Source organism: Perna viridis, chromosome 11 (genome assembly GCF_037379345.1).
Source record: "Perna viridis isolate PV_CMFRI_1.1 ecotype Kerala chromosome 11, ASM3737934v1, whole genome shotgun sequence".
NCBI classification, from domain to species: domain Eukaryota; kingdom Metazoa; phylum Mollusca; class Bivalvia; order Mytilida; family Mytilidae; genus Perna; species Perna viridis.
The window spans coordinates 22,592,583-22,606,073 of NC_142455.1; the positions used below are offsets into that span (position 1 = coordinate 22,592,583).

The 13,491-nt window shown below is 33.4% G+C and overlaps 2 long non-coding RNA genes across 3 annotated transcripts; both read right to left on the minus strand.

Moving 5' to 3' along the window:
• Nucleotides 1–954: 954 nt before the first annotated feature.
• LOC148603388 (uncharacterized) lies at nt 955–3,172 on the minus strand. The gene is made up of 4 exons (XR_015916763.1): nt 3,085–3,172; nt 2,623–2,679; nt 2,031–2,108; nt 955–1,057 (listed from the first exon to the last, which is right to left on the minus strand). It is a non-coding gene; the product is annotated as an uncharacterized LOC148603388 (long non-coding RNA).
• Nucleotides 3,173–4,797: 1,625 nt separating this feature from the next.
• LOC148603389 (uncharacterized) lies at nt 4,798–9,849 on the minus strand. 2 transcript variants are annotated; one of them, XR_015916764.1, is made up of 4 exons: nt 9,689–9,849; nt 7,628–7,690; nt 6,774–6,848; nt 4,798–4,905 (listed from the first exon to the last, which is right to left on the minus strand). It is a non-coding gene; the product is annotated as an uncharacterized LOC148603389 (long non-coding RNA). The 2 variants fall into 2 exon arrangements; XR_015916765.1 differs by lacking the exon at nt 4,798–4,905 and adding an exon at nt 5,743–5,870.
• Nucleotides 9,850–13,491: the final 3,642 nt, after the last annotated feature.

Here is a 13,491-nt window from a genome sequence, read left to right on the forward strand (position 1 = left end):
GAAGGGTATTTTATTCTTAGTATGGTATATAAATCTTTTTAGCATTACTCATTCTTACATTAGATATTTAATATTACATCTTCATCATATGTTTTGTAAGACCAGTGAAATGGTGATGGTGAAGTACCTCTTTTTTCGGCATACAAATATCGGCACAAAAATGGTCATAGTGGTATACAGCAGTCGACTTGTATAAACTTCGAATTCCAATTTACACCATATACCATATCCTTTCCCCATTGTTCCCCTGGCTCGAAACGGTTTTTGACGGTCGAAATTCACTCTTGACGCTGCGGGCCTCTAAAAAAATGCAAGAATCTTGCAAAGTCGGTAAAAAGTGAATTATTTTACGCGACGTTATCCGATTGTCAGACGCATGTTTTGAATAACGCCCGAGAATTTAGAAAGGCTTGTCTGTAGCGGTTAGTAAGAGAGGACACAAACGTCTGTCACTGCGTGGAGTTTGATTGCCCCCACCCCCCCAATAAAATATTCCATGGCATTTTTATTAGGCAATTTCATTATCAACTTGAATAACTTTTTTAAAGCAAATATTAATATGTATTCACATTTTCGATTTAATTAAATTAGTTATAAATTTACCGAAACATCTATTTATAAACTAATTTCCCCGATCCAAATCCCTATTCCCCTTACGAAATCTCTTTTCTACATACCCGTTCCCCATCCCGCCATTCTAGATTCTCCATCCGCCTATATATAAACCATAGAATATGATGTTTACTCGATACACGTACTGTATATATTAAATAACTCTATATGCTCTTTTATTGCGATACCTCTCCAAAAATTTGAGAAACTGAAAGGTATTATACATATAGATAGAACGCATACTAAATCCTATATAAAGATGATTTTGTAGCTGATTTGGTCGCAGGCTCTCTGATAAAGTGATCAATCAAAACATAACGCATATTTTCAAATTTATTATTCTTCATCTTTCTCTTCTTTCGGTGGTAGAGCGCTCAGTCCAAAAAGGAAGTGATTGCATGCAGCTTTTTATTTTGACTTTTGCCTTTTTTAGATCCTTCATCGCCTGAAAAAGTATTTCGTAAACTAATGAACAAATAAAATAAACACAGAAAAAATGCTATGTTGTTTGACATTCATAATAAAAAGACAATCGGCAGTTTATTTTTACTTACATTATTGCTTTTAAGGTTGAGGAAATTATCATTCATTCAGAAAATGTTTCATTTGTTTGGTGATCAGTATAAAGAGGTTGATCATTGAAGCCATCACTATGAAAATAAATGCCTAACCAAGGTTTTTTTTAACATGCAAAAAAAATATGGCATATATATTTCCTTCCTTTCTCAAAATAGATGGATTAATTTTGTCTTATCCGTTTCTCCTCCTGAACAAAAATGGAATTTAATGAAATTTTCACAGATTCTTTATTACATATTCTGTGCACCTTCTATCTTAGATTTGGATCTGAACCTATGGAGAGTCATCTAAAAGCAAAATATGAATTTCTTCATGTATGAAAATTGGAACTCATGGGATTCTGGACAAATTTCGCAGAATCTTCATTTAAAACTATATTTGAATTCTTCACCTTTTATTTTAGATTTAGTTAAAAATAAATTTGGAGGGAAAATGTACATGTTTTCAAATAGAGAGTACGAGTATCAAAATTATGACATCGTTGTTTTTTTCTTTGTAGTTTTGATGAAACACTGGTATTTAAAAAATGTATCATCGCACTACAAATGAATTGCTGCTATGACACTGAACGAAACATTTACTTCATTTAACTTACTTTTTAAGTCAGTGTTTGTCAATAAACCGCAGAGTCGTCTTAAAAGTCGTAAGTTCGCAGAAAATTTGGATTACACTTGATTCATTCGAGTTATAATAATATTCATTTGTATGTCTAGGAAAATCTATGAAATGACAAACGATATTTCGGATTAATTTAATCAATCGCTTTTCAAACCATTGTTTAAATATTTATGAAAAACTGCAATAGGATCTCTGCACTAACTTTGACAACTAATTCTTACCAGTATCATCCAAATTTCCTTCATGTCTCTGTTTTCTGCTACTCGATCGACGCTTTCTTCCTGGATTGAGCACAGGTCCTTCAAAGTAAAAATGGTATTATATTGATTATACGAAAAAAAAAATCTTAAAAATGTCCACACACTAATTTTTATTCTTTTGACCAAACAGTTAGAAGTCGTCCACTGATCTTGTGTACGTTAGCTTTTTTTAACGTTATTTTTATAATGTTATTAAAGATCTTCAATATACTTGTGTACTATTTTTCCATCGATGTAATTAAAGTAATGACTTGTGTTTATGTATGTTTAATATAAATGAATTATACACGCAACTAGGCGAGTGTTTCTAACAAAGCAGAGGGCGCTTACCCTACCAGTGCACCTGGTCCATGCTCCCAGTTTTTAGTGAAGTCCGAGTTGCTCATTTGCTTTTGTTACTTTGTATGTATGATTTTAGTTGCTTTATGTTCTTTGTTGTGTATATCTGTTTTCCATGTCTGGTCTTTGTCCCTGGATTACATTCTTTTGATTACCGCTATAACCTTGGTTGCCTTGATTACGCTTTCTATTTTCTTAACATCTTAACACTAACCGCAAGGCACAGCCAATCTTTTTTGTCTGTCAATGGCCCATTTATTGACCGGAAAGGCTAGGTGAAAAAACAACAAACATATATTTTTGTTAGTATGAGGCAACACATTTTTATTCGGCAGGTGATTACATGTATAAAACTGACAGTTTCAATTAGTAGTGAATATCAAGCATGTATCATATCAAAAATAGTCCTCGATGAAAACGACAAAAGTTTGGTTTTTATGTCACAAGTCCCTAAGTTGTTAGCATTAGATGTGTCCATGCCTGTTCAATTGAAATACACTTCTTAACTTCTGTATGATAATTGTCAAAAAAAACGTTTGACGCGGTCTTCCAATATTGATGAGTTCAATTACATTATTTTAAAGTTTCTGCACCATCACTTCTACTTTAGTTATCACTAGTGTTTACTTTAAAGCGTAATATTTTATACACCGACATAATCAAAGCATTGACTTACCCCGACTGTCTAAAAGCAACACATATAGAACCAGCCACAACACCATATGCATTCCGAAAGAATCACATTAAGATATAGGACTTCACAATATGATGTAAAGCACAAGCGTGTTGATAAATAGTCAGTTTCTGAGAGAAGATTAACATTATGAACTTGTGTTTTACATTCTTACCAATAAGAAAAGAATGAACGGATTAACATAGTTCTTTTTCGAACATACTTGTTTTTCTGATGTTTGATGTTCAATAGGTAAAAAGTCGTAGCATGCTTGACACAGATTTATGATAAAGGTGGCGTATTCATCAGTTAGATATAATAGCCGAATTGCCATTTTAAAATTAAAATCTGGGAACTGGGTTACATAGAATGTATAACCATGAGTTATTTTTTGTATAGACAAACCGGTTCCCTTGATTTCTATTTTGTTACATAAGTCAGGCATGGAGTGAAGTTTTATTTTAGAAATTTATCCAGTTTGTATCTGTGCTCTTTAAGCATTTCACACAATAGTTTGGGCATGAAGATTCCGAATATCATACAATGTAAATTTCAAATTTTGTTCGTTGCCTAGCATGGGACCAAAATTTATGGTGAGAATCTTTGTCGTAATTAAGAGTGAATTGGTCGTTTGAATAACAATTCTTTCTCTTGAAACTGTATGGATTTTTTTTTCAAATATGTAAATCTTTCTTGCAAGCGAACACATTAAGCGTTTAAAGAGTGCGTTCTTCTGTTCTCAATCCATACTTACTTTGTAAATGATGATAACAGAGAACCAAATACTTAATACACCGTTTTCAAAAGATTTAAAGCAGAAAAATTGCATACATATATTATCTATTGAATCATTTGACTACCAATACAAATTCTAGACAAAAACAAAAATCCCAAATGATGTATGAGTTATAAATGTATGTCATAATTGAAGTATGTATTTTAAACGATAACAGTCGTCTATATAATAATTTGTTTTTGTTTTTAAGTGGACATATCATGAGCATGACACGATTAGTTTGGGTCACACGGTTTAGGCTTCTTGAAAAAGCGCTTTCATTATTTACTTATTTTCTTTTTGTTTTTGTATTCATTTGCCTGTCTTTGTATCTGTCCCTTAACGGGTGTTTCTAGAAAAGCAGAGGACGCTTACCCTACCGGTGCACCTTGTCCATGCTCCCAGTTTTTAATGGAGTCCGAGTTGCTCATTTGCTTTTGTTAATTTGTATGTATGATTTTAGTTACTTTGTGTTCTTTGTTTGTATGTGTTTTCCATGTCTGGTCTTTGTCTCTGGATTACATTCTTTTGATTACCGCTATAACCTTTGTTCCCTTGATTACTCTTTTATTTTCTCATTGAATGTTTGTCAGTCTATTTGAATGTTGTTTTATGTTATAACACTTTTAAAACTCAATTGACTTTTCCAAATGTGATCGATTTTCTGTTCAGTTTATTATCTTTAATAGTTTGTAAATTGTTACCCTATCATTATTTAAGAACAAGGTTGATGCCATATCGATTGCTGTTATTGGTATTAAATTATAACTAAAACCATTGCACTAGTTAGAATACAAGACAAAATGTAGAGTAATATCCACTTCCACCATTTTAGAAATTATTCTATTTATTTGATACAGTTTTTTTTTACAAATACTGGAAACTATTGAAAAAAATTCAAATTTACTGAAGTTTTCATTAGTTTCCATATCCACCGTTGGTAATCTTGTGTCTTCACCTCTTTTTCGTAGGCAAAGCACTTAGGCCAAACGTGCTGTGTGTTGAATCTGGAATCGGCACAGAATTCCATATGGGGTTTACTTTGTAAACTGTAAGGAATATTAATTCCCTCTTAATTAAAATGATTTAATATTATTGTTTATTTCTCATCTGAGCAAGATATGCTATTTTCCCTTAACTAAGTTGGTACTGTGACGTTATTAATGTCAATCTGTCCGTAGTCCCCAAATTCACATATTCCACAATAAATAAGGCTTTGATGAGGGACAAATGCCAAATTTGACTTAAATCGATTAGAAGTTAGATCATAAGGATTGTCCTTAATTCCTCGATTTTTTACCAAATTATGCTCGTAAAACTAACTGTGAGCCTCATTAATCGGTAAACTGGTCAAAAACTAAAAACAATGTTTAAATAATTGTGTTTCATTTCTCGGTGGAACAGGTAGATTTGCACTGAATAAACGTTATACTAATGAATATGCCGTTTTCATCAAAGATAGTTTGCTGGAAATATCTATTTTTTTCTTATTTTAAACATGTGAAGCTACAATACAAATCGTAAGCCATCATACGTTATCATTTCTATGGGAGGAACCAAGTGCAGTGTTTAAGGAAAATCATTTTTTATGGACCAACGTTCGCATACATTGTACAGACAAAAGTTCGCATAAAATACAATTAACATAACTCTTACTTATGGCAAATGATGCATCCCAATTATGTTGATAACGGAAATAATGAAGTACAAAAACAAGAATGTTATTTTTTTCTTTTCTGGTAAATATTAACCCTATTTATAATTGGGCAATTGGAGCGCTTACATAGCAACATATACTTCGATTTTCTGTTATCAGGGCTGTGATATTTTTATTTCACATTTATTAAAGTGGGAAACAATCCGGCATAAATAACTACGAAAAAAAATTGAAGTTTTTTACGGTTGTTTTATTATAACATTATCTAGTCCAATATAATGGAAATGTTCCGTCACACAAAACCAACGTTTACATTCAGTCACCGAACAGAGTTTACACTCTCATTTAGTATAATACCTGTCCAAAAGAAATAACAGCATTAGCCTGGTTGCGTTTATAATCACTGGCCTTTTTTTCAAAACGGGAAAGCAAGGGAACCAGGATTCAAAGGGTTATAAATCATAATTTAAATGATAATTGCTAGTCAAGGAAAGTAGACTTATACAACAAAGAACATAAAATTACATGTACATACATTTGTACCAACAAAATTAAATTAGTAATCCGGACGAAACTAAATACTTGGAGCATAGTGCATATCCACCGTAAGGCTAGGTGTCCCCTGCTTTTCAGGAAACACCCACTGAGTTGCTCACATGCTATGTCTGGGTTAGATAAAAGAGGAAAGAAAAACTGACACGGAGAGCAAAGCAGTTTTCACGTTGCAGAAAGATACATCATAACGATTCACGAGTTTATGATAACCATAAACCATTATACTAATTGCTTTAATCATGCAGCATTATAAGCCAGCTCCAAAAGTGTAATTGTAAGAAATCTTATGCGGTAAGGAATCAATTTTCTTCGTAACATGAAAAAGTATGCCAAATATTCTGATTCCACTGGTGTCCTGGTTATATCTTTGTTTATGTTGTTTATGTAACTGTGTTTAAAATAGTGACTGTGTTGCTAAAAGGGTCAAGATGTTGCTTATTTGAATTTCTGCAGTTGCACAGCCCAAAGTTTTATTATCTAATTGTTTTTAATTGCATTTGAAATAACACTCCAACGTCAACTCATCAAATTAAATATATATCACCTGTTCAGATTTTGTTTCTCTAAATATAACATACTTAATACAAAAGTTGAGTGCACTATGTACAACATTATACGACTGTGCTCTACATGAAAATTCATGCTTACTTGGAATGGTAGATAATCCTCAAGCAATCGATAGTTTATACGTTAAGGCCGTATTACCTTTCGTTGAATCACTGCCACTCCTCTCATTACGGGTAGAACGCTTTCTGCCTTTCAGACTTGGCATCAAAGCAGCTAATAAAATAAAAGTGCGAACCATTTCAGCCTTTTTTACTGAATGTGGTTGGATTCTAGATAAAAAGCAGCTTTCATAAAACGAGGGTTGGCGAACCATCTAAGCTTTTTTATTGAATGTTTTATCAGTGGTGGGATTATAGGTAGAAGGCAGATTTCATCAAACGAGGTTTTAGGTTAGTACAATGCCAAATTTTAACATGTTATCTTGTTGATTATTATTACTGCAATTATATACAATTGAAGAAAGTCAGTACAGGTGAAAGGCAATATTGATGTCATGAATTTTAATAAAATAAGGTACAATATTTTTCAATATAGTTTTTTTTTAATATGAAAACATGAAAAACATAAGAGTTTTTAATTAAAACCAGTTAAAGAAAAAACGGATTAAAGTTGATATAAATAAACAACAAATATCTTTTTTATGTCAAACGAAAACGCATATTGTCAACTGATGTAAATGCATAGTGTATAGTCTAAACAATGCATTTTTTATTTAACTTTCGCGGATTCAGAGGGCACAGACCTGCAATATATTTTTCCCGAATATTATTAAACTATACAGTCATATGAAAATCTATGTTGTTTAAGGTGAATTTACACCCAACATGCTTATAATCATGTCAATTAGACATCGACATTCAACTTTTCCTTTTCAGTTTTTAAGTATCGCCTAACATTCGCGATTTTGGTTAAGTAACTGTGTTTCGAAACAAACCACTACAAACGACTGCAGTTGAACTTTTGTTATATGATTTAAACTTTCCTTTACCTACCCTGGTCATAAAGCAGATATGATCGTTTTCGTCTGATTGAGGCCCATTTGTTTACAGGGAAAGCTAAAAAATATTACATTATTTGGTTATTAATGTTTGGTTAGTTAAAATTATTATTCGATAATGATACACGTTATCAGAAATAAAGTGGAAAGGACGGTTACGAAATTTTATTAACCGAATACTTCAATATGTGTTGTGTAAGATTTATTCTATAGCTATTGCCTTTTTGTTTCATTTAAGTCAACGATATAAATAAATTTAGAAATGTCTAAAAAAAATAATTTTTACAGTCATTTATCATGAGAAATGAAAACAATAATATGATAAATAGTTTGCAAAATCTGCATGAAATGTATAATCACATATATCCAGATATTCCTTATCCAGCTGATACTCTAAAATATAACTCAAATACCCGAAAAGTAGCTAAACATGGATTGACGTAACCAATTTCTGTAAATCGATAAAGGGTAATAAAACATCAAAAGTCAAAATAGATAATCAACAAATGAAAATATCAAAGCAAAAACGGTAAGTTGGGAGCAACAGCAATGACCCTAATATGGTGAAGACATTTCCGATGGTTTTATAGCAACCTAACATTTCACTTCTATTACTATTAAGTATATTACAATTAAGACATACAGCATAAATTTGCCCCCGTGAACTCATGATTTGAACCAGGTTTTATGGCGGGATATAAAAAACAAACTTGTACATTTATAAAGGATAATTTTAGATTGAAGTCATCACTACAGAAGTTTTATGGTCGTCATCATGAACTCGTGGATCGTTATGGTGTATACATCTGTACCATGAAAACTGATTTATTCAACTGGTCATAGTTTTCCTTTCCTCGTTTGTCTACCCCGGACTTGACTTTTTATGAGCAACTCCGCGGGTGTTTCTAGAAAAGCAGAGGACGCTTACCCTACCGGTGCACCTGGTCCATGCTCCCAGTTTTTAGTGGAGTCCGAATTGCTCATTTGCTTTTGTTACTTTGTATGTATGATTTTAGTTACTTCATGTTCTTTGTTGTGTATGTCTGTGTTCCATGTCGGGTCTTTGTCCCTGGTATACATTCTTTTTATTACCGCTCTAACCTTGGTTCCCTTGATTACTCTTTACTGATGCTAGTGTATTAATCTTTTGCGTTACATACAGATTCTTCAGCAAACCCATAGAAATCATTAATAATTACAATTGTTGTTTTTTTGCCAGATTATTTAAATCCTTATATAACTTTGAGCGGTTAAGATGAGCGATCTTCTGACCAAACATTGCTACACAATTTTACTCAGTTACTGCACCATATGGTGAATAAAGTAAATCGATTGTAATCAGTTATGTGGGATTAAAACTGTTGAAGCAATATCTCAGAGAAAATGTAAAATTTCTTTCAATTGTTCATAAGTCTCACAAAGTATATATATATATCATCAGATTTTTTTGTGATATGGTTGTGTATAGAGTATGACAATACCTTATTATAATACCAATTTAACCGAAAGCAAAATAAAAGAAATCCTAAAAAAATGTTACAGAGCTTGTCCTCAGGAACCATATTGTCAAAAATACGGAACATTGATGTTACTCAAGTTACAATATTTATTCCCATGATATGGCACACCAATATATAATATCAAGTTAGTAGTTACAGAAAGAAAACTGTTATGCAGACGGACACCATAATCAATATACTCTCCTGTTTTATTGTGGAGATATAACTTGTGCTATAACAGTACACGAACTTCGGAAGCCAAGCATAATATTCCAGCAATTTTTTTTCATTCGTAAGCAATTCACAAGGTCATTTTTTTTTATTTCGTATAATGATAATTTTTTAGATCTTTTTGAGCACAGAAATCCATCATTTTTTCATGAGAAAAACCAAACATGAAGATTTTTCAATAACATAAAAAAAAAAACAAAAAAAAACAAACAAACAAAAAAACAAAGTGCTAATATGACCTAGAATTTTTAGTGTAATTGGTGTGACCATCTAGCTTTTATATTTAAAGAAGTTTTGCTTCATTTTAAGTATGTAATTCTTCTTACCTTTGTTTTCGAGAAATAGCAAAATCAGCAAAATAATCACAACTTTCATTGCAAACATTTGAATTGTAATTGACTTAAACTCCTATTTCAGAAATGATGCATGTTACAGAGAACGTAATATTGAACGTGACATTTGCATGAATAGAACAGTGGTATGCTACAGTTTTGTTTACAATGCAAACATGTCAGAAATATATACTTGGTTTCTTATTTAAAACAATCAATAAAGCATGCTTTGTCAGTAACACTAAGAATGATTTTTTTTGTTTTTAATATGCTGTATTGGTATTTTTGTAAAAATGTTTTTGTTTTTCTGTTTCTTTATATTGTCTTTTCCATACAAATTTGAGTTTTAGACATGTTTAAACCTTTGTTTTTGACCATTTGGCATTTGAATGTAGAAAATGAAATAAATAGCAAATAGCATTTGTCGGTAAAAAGCATATTTCTTGATCAAATCCAAATTTATATACGGGGCATGCAGATTTAGAAAAAAAAACATATCGTTTCATCTATATTTTTATTGGTAAAATACATTCAATTAGCGTAAGAGAAAGAGTAATCAAGGAAACCAAGGTTATAGCGGTAATCAAACTAATGCATCCAGGAACAAAAACCAGACAAGGAAAACAAAGATACATAACAAAGAACATAAAGTAACTAAAATCATACATACAAAGTAACAAAAGCAAATGAGCAACTCGGACTCCACTAAAAACTGGGAGCATGGACCAGGTGCACCGGTAGGGTAAGCGTCCTCTGCTTTCTTGAAACGCCCACCGAGTTGCTTATGAAAAGTCAAGTCAGGGGTAGGAAAACGAGGAAAGGAAAATTATAACCCGTTGAATAAATCAGTTTTCATGGTGCAGATGGATACACCATAACGACCCACGAGTTCATGATGACGAGCATAAAACGTCTGTAGTGATGACTTCAAACTTGTAGCTTCAAAACCCTGTCCAAGAAGCCTATTTGTTAGAGTTCTAGCGCGATACAAAAAATCTGCTTAGTTTCAGCAAGCTCTGGCATAACGTATGAGTTGTGATATGAACACTCCATATGCAGGTGCTGAAGGGATGTTGCCACAGATGAAAGGTAAGTTGACAATTCTGAATTAAAAGTCATCACGTTTGTCGTAAAGTTTGGTCAATAGTTTTCCTTTACCATCGATTTCTAAGTGTAGGTCAAGATATGAGGGTGACCTTACAGTGTCTGTAGTATATATCCATTATCTCAAGTTCTTTTGGATAGATGCCATGTATCAAATCCCCGAAATTAGGATTGTGTAAAGACAATACCTCATCTATATGTAGCGAAAACTGAGATTAAAGGATCTAGTCAAACGATATTCTTTATTTCGGATCAAATCAGCTATAAAGTCAGCCTCATAAAAGTGAAGGAATAGGTCAGCAAGTAGAGGAGCACAATTTCTTCCCATTGGAATGCCGACCGTTTGTTGAAACACACGTCCACCACACTGGACAAATATGTTGTCGATTAAAAATTCCAGCATTTTGTAAACATTTTCCTCTGTATGTTTGGAAGATGATTTGGAATTATTTCTCACAAAGGAGGAGGAATCTCTTCCACGAACTATATATTTGTATCTAGGTGTACCATCTTTTTTTTGAAAAAAAAACAACAAAAAAACAACGTTGTATAATGTTTTTAAGTCGGGGTTTTAACTGAATATGGGGAATAGAAGTATACAGTGTTGAAAAATCAATCATAGGTTTTACTGCTATTATATTCAGATAATAGTCTTGAACTGATTGTCTCCAAAAGATTTTTCGAATTTTTCAGCATCCACATTGATTTGATACCACTACGGGAGTAACAAGTGTTGTTTAAGGACTATAGACTTTGTTTGACAGTTGTGAGTATAGAAGTTAAAAGTTCTGAAAGAGGTTTGGTGGTACATTTTGCAGATCCAGCTATGAAATAATGTTTGTATGGATTCTTGTGGAGTTTAGGAATCCAGTACATAGACGGTAAATCACAATCATCGTCCTTGGTAGAGAGACTAAAAGAGGATATCGCAGATTTATGGTTTTCCACAATCTCTTTTTTGGAGAGTGTGGTGATAGTATAGGTCTTATCACTTCTATTATTTTCTACGTCTACCTCTGATAATAAACATTTGATGTAAGACGTTTTGCAGACAAAACCAATGTAGTTTCGGGCTTTGTCTGCTGGTACGACAACATATTTGTAATGTATAGTAGACAATGTTTTTTGCTACATCGGGGTCTTTGAAAACTGATGTAGCTTTGGCACGGCCTTTAACCACTCTGACAGAGAATCAATGTCTTCTTGTTCTCGTTTTATCCATTTTCTTGAATAGTCCTTGACGGCATCCATAAGAACTTTAAAGTTATAATTCAAATTTATGGAGCGTGGTTCACGGTACTTGGGACCTTTATAAAGGATATTACGCAGAGATTCGTTTTCGATGATGGTTTAATCTCCCGTAACGACGTCACCAGAAGGACTATATTTGAATGGAAAGTTTTTGCAAGAACAATCAGGTGGTTTAGTCTTGAAGTCCTCAATCTCGAGGTTCTGCAATAGCCTTTTATAATTGAAAATTTTGGATCCAATGGTTGAAGTATAGGAAGGAATATGAAATGATTGGTATGGATTTGACTTTGAAATATGGGGGAATTTTGTTGGTGACGTTTTTTGTGATGGAGGATGTTAGCCAAATTAATTGCATCTATACTTTTGTTGACAAACGGTAGTGGAAGAAATGATCGTTTTTCATCACATTTATGCTATTGTTATATTGGCTTGAAAGGTTTCCTATACTTTTGATGTTGTCATTGCATCCGTAAGGTATTGTAGTACCTAGTCTGCGTATCCAGTACACCTCGCGTTCCCTACGATAGTTTTTACGTAAAACGTGACTGATCGTAGGATGCTATTTTTTTTTTCTAAAATACGAAATTTCATAGAGAGTATCGACGTTGTTGATTAAAGTGTTGATAAACTGTCGGGAATTTGGTGGTGTTAATTCCCGAACGATGACCGCACATTCTTTTGTTTAATCGTTCTTGCGTTTCTCCGACATATACTAAACCACATAAGTTGCATTCTAATCCATATATCAAGTTTGTTGATTTGCAACTTAAGTCATCGTGATTATTGTATGGATGGTTTTGTCTGTAAGGGAACTGGAAAAGTAATAGTCGGTTATAAGAATGTTGCATGTTTTGCAATTTTTAATTCCATATGTTGATATGGAACAATCCGGTTCGTCATCGTTGTAGTCAAAGAGTAATCAAGAGAACCAAGGTTATAGCGGTTTCTTTATTTGTTTGTTTGTTGGGGTTTAACGTCCGAGCAGCAATGTTTCAGCCATATTCAGACAATGAACATGAAATTGACGATAAAATGAACATGAAATGATGATGAAATGAAAAAGGGATGGGACACAAGGACAATGGGGTCGACTAATTTGGTTGCCACTGGAAATAGGGAGAGGTGGGTAAGCTCGGGGAATTTGGCCTCCTGTGGCGGAGCCCTATGGTTCCTATTTCAGGAGAATACCACAGTAGGGTTCTTTAACGTGCGAGGAACGTGGCATCTTTCCCAACACGGTGCACCACTATGGTTTGCAGTCAGGATTTCCGTATTATAGCCTGACAACCCCAGCATGTAACACACCAGGGGTTACCCATGCCACCACCTGTGGCACACATCCCAGTTACTCTGTGGGCAGAGCGCCCTAGCCCCCGGCCAGGGTTCTGAGCACTATTTAGTCGCCTTTTACGACAAGCTTAGCGCTGCTGCAGGCCTATTCT